This window comes from Alosa alosa, chromosome 15 (genome assembly GCF_017589495.1).
Source record: "Alosa alosa isolate M-15738 ecotype Scorff River chromosome 15, AALO_Geno_1.1, whole genome shotgun sequence".
Taxonomy (NCBI): Eukaryota; Metazoa; Chordata; class Actinopteri; order Clupeiformes; family Clupeidae; genus Alosa; species Alosa alosa.
In genome coordinates, this window is record NC_063203.1 from 17,459,466 (window position 1) to 17,466,580 (window position 7,115).

Consider the following 7,115-nt stretch of genomic DNA (forward strand, 5'->3'; position numbering starts at 1 on the left):
GACATTGCAGAGGACTTTACTTTAATCAACTCTTTATTTTTATCAACACCATCAGGCCGTTTTGTAAAAGTAAATGTTCCAATCAATGATCTAGGCAGTACATTTTCTTCTCTCCTTCATTTTACAGTCTAATGGTTTCTGAATAGAACGGCTTAGGGTCAAAGGTCATACAAAATCGATTAATCTGCATTGGGAGTACATACGTTGAGTTGACATCAAAATCATGTCATTCGGATGTGTTTTGAGAAAGTTCGATTTTACGTTTTTAGTCAAAACTCGTTAGCCTGTTAGTGACCAGGGCATGTCATTTCGCTGCTACAAAACGCTATTTTTATACATCTTCTACAGTTCCAAACAACATTACACTTACGTGGTAGTGAGTAGAGGGTCCCTAAAGCCAAACCGGCATCCCGAGGTCTTTATGTGGTCGTGATAGAGAGTCCAGAATGAATTTCATCAAGCCAGTACCTTTCCGGAAATGTTGCTGCTGCAGCTGGCATCTTTAGGAGAAAGTCCGTAGGAGTCGATTGCCGAGTGTGGAGTAACACGCTCTGGAAATTCACAATTTCGTCGCCGTTTAAAAAAAAAAAAAAAAAAAAAAACATAGTTCAATATTTTTTTCGAAATTGAAATGAAGTTGTATGCAACAGCAAACCCTAGCTTACTAACAGGTTGGAATTTTGAAATGTCACGTGACGCGTTGTCGTGCAACGACCTGATGCAATCGACTCCTACAGACTTTCCCCTAAAGATGCTAGCTGCAGCAGCAACATTTCCGGAAAGGTACTGGCTTGATGAAATTCATTCTGGACTCTCTATCCGCTAAATGAAAGAAGTTTGAGTTCACTAATAAGAAGAGTAGATCCGTCAATCTCGTTGAGGCTTGGTTTCAACCCACACGTCTTCCTCTTGACTTGTCTTGCCCACAATCCCTTTTGACACTGATTGAGGGGTGTTTTGGAAAAAGACATACATAACAGTTAGACTGAAGACCAGGAAACAGAACAGAACAGAACAGATGTATAACAATGAACAATGACAGTCAAATCTATGGATAAGGAACTTTATGGATAAATAGAATATAGAGCCATGCAGAGCTGTAAACAGAAAAGTTGTTAAACTCAAATTGTAGTAAAGACCACAGGTCAACACCCTCTATGGCCTGTATTGATTGGACTGGGGTTGCAAATTAGCCAACTGACTAGAAACCTTTTATGTAACACATCTACGGACATTGTTATGGCATTGACTATGATGTATGTAATAATGTGCGCTGCATTGTCCCTGACAAATAAACGAATAAAAATAGCCTACACTAGCGCCTTGTGAGAACTGAATAGTTCACTCTGCGAGCACAAACTCACAAAAGGGGCTAGGTCTTCTTACTAATGTTAGATTTAACTACTGCTAGCAACAATGCCAAGTCAACTACCTACAATCACGTCAGGTTTAACTATGTATATTAGCCATTTAACCTCCAAATGAGGTTGAAGAATTCAACTCTTCAATGAAGAAAAACATATTTCCATTGATTGCCTCTATTATCTAGCTAAGATAGATACAATGCTTACTAGCGAGTGGATTCTATATGGCTAGCATAATGATAATTCAGCTCGTGTTCAAAAGAGGAATAGGACAAGCAACGACCAAAAAAAAAACATGAGCAGGGATGAATAAATAGGCAAACCTCCGAAGTAATGCATGTAACAAACCACAAACGAGATATTTTGCATCTACTTACACACCGAGCAGAGAGGTTTCTTTTATCAATATGGGCAGCAAGCATAGGCAGCAAGTTGGCAGTGTCGCAAAATAATGACATCAGGAAGAACTTTCGCCACTAAGGGATATTTAATGATGTTATAAAAAGGCTATTTAAAATCTTTATATTGATCGTCCTCCAACTAAACAAATTCTGGATATATTAGTGGCTCTCAATTTTAAAAAGAAAACAAAACGTGTCTAAACTAAAAAAAACTGATTTTTTTTTTAATGTATTACAAACATGAACCTTTAGCATCATGACCGGTTACCTAATTATCACATTTAAAGTACTGCTATCAAACGGAAATTTCATTAATTAGCCTACACCAAACCATTATTTATTTTAACGAAACTTATTTATGAAATAAAAAAAATATTTTGACAGGTGGCTGTGCGTGGCCATGTTGCGGATATGTAGGCTACTGCGCATGTGTCACTTGCTGATTTTGCGTATGAATTCATTCAATTCGGTATTACTGTTGCGTACGATTTCATACGCATTGCTTGTGAGATCGGGTTGCATATTGATATTTAAATGATTAGACATTTAAATGATTGTCTTTAATATCATCACATTTGTGGTGTGTAAATCTAATTGAGTGCCTGTCACTTTAAGAGGAACATGAACGCAATTAGCTTTCAGTCTCAAGGTTTTAGGCAAGTGAAAAATAGTTTTGCAAGTGCAATGATATGTGGATTCAATTAATCATGTTTGCTATGTCATTAGATAAAATAAATGTTCAAAAAACAAACAAAGTCAAATAATTGTTTTCTGGGATGAGATCATAGAAGAGATAAGTAGCAATGTTCATTTCTATGGACATGCAACAGTTTATCTTTTATTTCTTTGCATTGTGCAGGCTACATTCACAAATACATTAGCCTACATAAACAGAATATAGGAACAGGAAAATGTCTCGGATCCATTGTTTATTGCGACTGCAAGATTCGTAGCCCAATTAGCCTAACAGTCAGTGATGGTGACTTCTATTCTGTGCCTATATGCGACTGTCCCTGCAGCACACCCTTAGCCTATTCAACATGACTCCTAACTTTGGTTGGAAGATTACAGAAGCTAGGTTTAGCTATGACAATATCCTGGGTAATATCCTAACAGCTAATGCTATTTTACACAGGAAAATCCGTATTTGAAAGCCTGGTCTCCAGTTCCCAGTTATGGCTAGTTATTTTGCCTAGACTGAATAATGAAAAAGCTTCGTATTTTTGGGTGGCATAGCTGATCTACAAACCACAAAAAAGGGCAAACATGTATGCTGAATTGCAAAGGGAATATGACAATGTTTTACTCTGGCCTTTTATTGGAAAGGCTATGTATTGGCAGACAGCCCTAACCATTGTCGTTGACACAGACCCGCGCTCGCTTGACTGCCAGTAGCTTTGACACTGTCCGTGCGTGTACCTTGCATGTCAGACAGCCATGCCCTCCCCCTGTTTTTCAGCTAATCGTATGACGTTTCTTATAGCCTAACGTTGTGCTGGCTGTCGGAACGATCAGCAGTCACAAATGAGTTCACTAAAATAATGGTAGGGACAGTTTTGTCATCTTAAAATATTAATCAGGACTAGTCCTTAGCGTCCCATCCAACATCTACGCAAAAGGGTAGGCCTACTATAATATACCGACTTAAAGGAGACACATACAGTCGTCCAATCAAAAGGTTTATTAACTAAGATCGAGAGCAGGGTCATAGAGACAGATCTCAAAACACACGGCACAAGTCAAGTACACACACACACTACACATACAGGGGAGGACGCAGTCCCCCACACAAAAAGGATCACACACGAGGGAGAACTAAAAGGGAAACATGTTACAACAAAGACGCTAACATTACACTCAAAACTAAGGAGAAATACAGACATAAACCCCCAAATGTTCACCCCTGTATCCCAGCATGCCCTGCGTGGGAGAACGCTAACAAGGTCTTGTGCGCCGACGTTACAATAATATCAGCTCACAATGCTTCCACTGAACACAGCAGTTTTTCACCTCTGTAGTGCTTCACTGACTGACGTTACTAATTATAACATCACCATTCCACAAGGGGGCAGTAGCGATACACATGTTGGTGGAATAAAGATGGAGCCTGATGCATGATGAATAACTAGTGTAACACAGATTTAAACGATTAGACTTTCAAGGTTTCACAAAATGTTTCTCCTGATCTCTTTATTCTTCTATATAAGAAGGTGAAGCTAAGCTCATGGAATTTGGATCTGGAAAGTCGTCATGAAGGAAAGCTAGCAGGCTTGATGGCTGTGCCATTTGTGTTAGGCTATCCATGCCATTTGTGTTATGCCATCCATGCCATGCATGCTGCTTCTCCACCACGATAACTTGGGAAGCATCGTCATGATTTCAGAAGTACTGTGAGTGGGCTATGGCTCGCCATAGTTATATCTACAACATTTTCCACGAAGGGTGGTGGCAAAATGTAGAAGTCTGACTGTAATGTAGAAGTCTGACTCTGAATTGTTCTGTAGCCTATTTAGATAACAGTTAATTGCTTACCAACTCTCATAAGCCCACTTCTAAACGAACATCAAGTTTTAGAAGCAACTTCTATTTGCCATGATATTGTATATATAAAAACATCACGTTTATCTGTAGGTGCAAATAACTTAATGCTCAAAGATCAATGTTAAAGTAGTCAGACTATTTTAAAAGGTAAATCGTGGTTTTGATATTGTTGAGCCTGTTTGCTGCCTAGGGGAAATTGGTAGATTGAAGATATGATGATATATAATAGCCCATCTTAGTGAATAACAACATGGTTATACTTTCAACAGAAGGTTAAAGATTGGGGTTCTCATACAGATAACTTAAAGATAACAACATCATGGGAAAAGGAATAGTCAAAGAGAGATACTTTGTAACATGCAATAATTGCACTTAAAAAGTATCCTTAATCTTCTCCTTTATGTACATACTTAATACCATATTAAAACTATATTGCTTTTCAACCAATACATGAATGAAGAAAGCCTTTAGCATTAGTGTGGCACTGCAGCATTTTTGCAAAGGTTACCCTGTTTGCGAGTCATGAGTCAGGGCAGTAAGCTGTGATCACTGCAGCCCAGGCTGCATCCCCCTGCCCTCCATGTCAATAACTCAATAACTTCTGTCTGTTGCACAATTAAGGCGTTATTACACCCTCCACTGGTCCTCTCTCCCCCCACTATGGGGCTAGACTGTCGGCCCCAGGGAGAGCCCCCCCCCCCCCCCCCCCTCCCTCTCTTTACCCTCACTGCTCCTGTGAGACCCTGGCAGTCAATGACTGCCGGCCTCAGCCTCGTCCTCATCTGCGGTCCTCACGCTTCCTCTCTCCCTCCCTGGCGCGCCCAGCGGGTATGGCGGATGCCAGGGTGAGTCACTGCAGCCCTAGCAGATGCAGAGTGGGAGTCATGCAAGAGGCCCCAGTGCCAGGGTGCTCATCTGCCAGGGTTGGGTGGAAGGGGGGGGGGCACAATGCAGGGAGGTTGGTGATGGGACAGCATGGCCTGATGCGGAGTGATGACATCCTCCACATCCCTCCTCACATATCACCCCTCAATGCCATCAACTACAACAACCCCCACACAACACACACACACACACACGCACACACACACACACACACGCACAGCTCATCTCTGCGTTGGGGTAGGCAGTTAGAATCGCCACACCATGCTAGCAGTCACCTCAGGCAACCCCACCTTATGAGTTAACGCCTCCTTATGGTGGACTGGCGTCACATGGCAGCAGAACGTATGGATGTTGGTGGCCTTCAAGGCTCGTTTTGAAAGCGCTTACATTCTCTTGGCTCAGGCAAGTCTTCTGATGCATCATCTTTCTTTGAGCGAAAAAAAAACGAAAAAAAAAACCTTTCTGCTACTTTCTTTCCTCGTAATTGGAAGAGTTGAGACAACAACCTTCAACTGCATTGTGATTTGTCTGCTGCATTCAGTCCCTTCATCAGTAGACATAATGGCTTGCCATGTGTTTCCTGTCAGTTGGGTTTGATTGGCTTTGACAACGCTTTGACAGGAGCCTTGACCTCATGACTTACCTCTCTGAACAGTTCACAAATTTATCAGTGGGCTACATGCAATAGTATAACATCCAAGGATAGAAATACCATAGGGTTTTTTAAAATGGGTGAATGTGAGCCTCTCCTCAGTGTACATTAAGACAGGCAGTTTCTTTTTTAAAACATCTTCATACAGTAAAGATTTTTATGTTCTCAACATCAACATTTTGAAATTTTGTCGGCAAAACATGTTAAACGTCTTTAAAAAAAAAATATAATAAATACATGCTGTAGCCCACTTTGTGGACACAATTCCTCTCTGAGGGACATTATTTAACATGCATACAGTAGGCCTATATAAAACTAATCTGCAACAGCCTAACCTTCTCAACCACATTTATGACTAAACTAAAAATATTCTCAGCCAAAAACAATCTGGTCCCGTCTGGACCATAAAAACTGTTCCAGCCACTCACAGATGAGATGTGCGTTTAGGAGAGTTTCAATTGCACGGGAGGGAAGGGGAGGTAGTAGCGAGCTAGCTCTTTGTTTTGTTTGAACGTCAACAGAAGTGATCAGCACCTTTAAGCCAATTAAGCTTTGAAAACATAAAAAAAAAAAAAATAGTCCAATGTTTCCTATCGAAATAGGAAGCTACAGAAACTATTCTATTTGTGGTGGTAGGTTTGCAGAATTAACTTGAATGCAACAGTTTTTAATTAGCGCAGCATGGTTATGATGCAGATATATAAGCACGATTTAGTCAGTCGACTTTTATGCCAACAATTGCAGGATTGTTAATGTTTTCTTTAAATGTACATGTAGGTTTGTTGAGAGACAAGGGGAGGCTGTGCAAAGGTGCACAAAGGTGCACCAATTTAAATAGTACAACATGGGAAATCATTGTGTGGTGGTCAATGTTGATATTGTGGTGGGCCCCCACAAATAAGTCAGTGTATGGGAAACACTGTAGTCTCAAGTGTGTAAATCATTTTGGCCAAAAATTACAATTGCCAACTCTGTCTCTTTATTTTGACCACGCCTACAGTACGTCAGTGTGAACAATGAGTGCAAGCTTTTTATGCACACAGGTGGTTGATTCGGGGCTGCACTGCAGAAAGGAATTAATGTAGGCCTAGGCTATCGTCCTCCACCTGCAGCCCTGATCGGTACTTGCTTTTTATCATGGTCGATGCAGGACAGCCGCACTAAGTGGATCTGAAAGGGATGACAACTCTCATAGCCTTTGCGTAGATGTGGTGAAACGTCAGTCTATTGCGCCAAAATTGCACCAATTGCACGTCAATCAGCTGTGTCGGT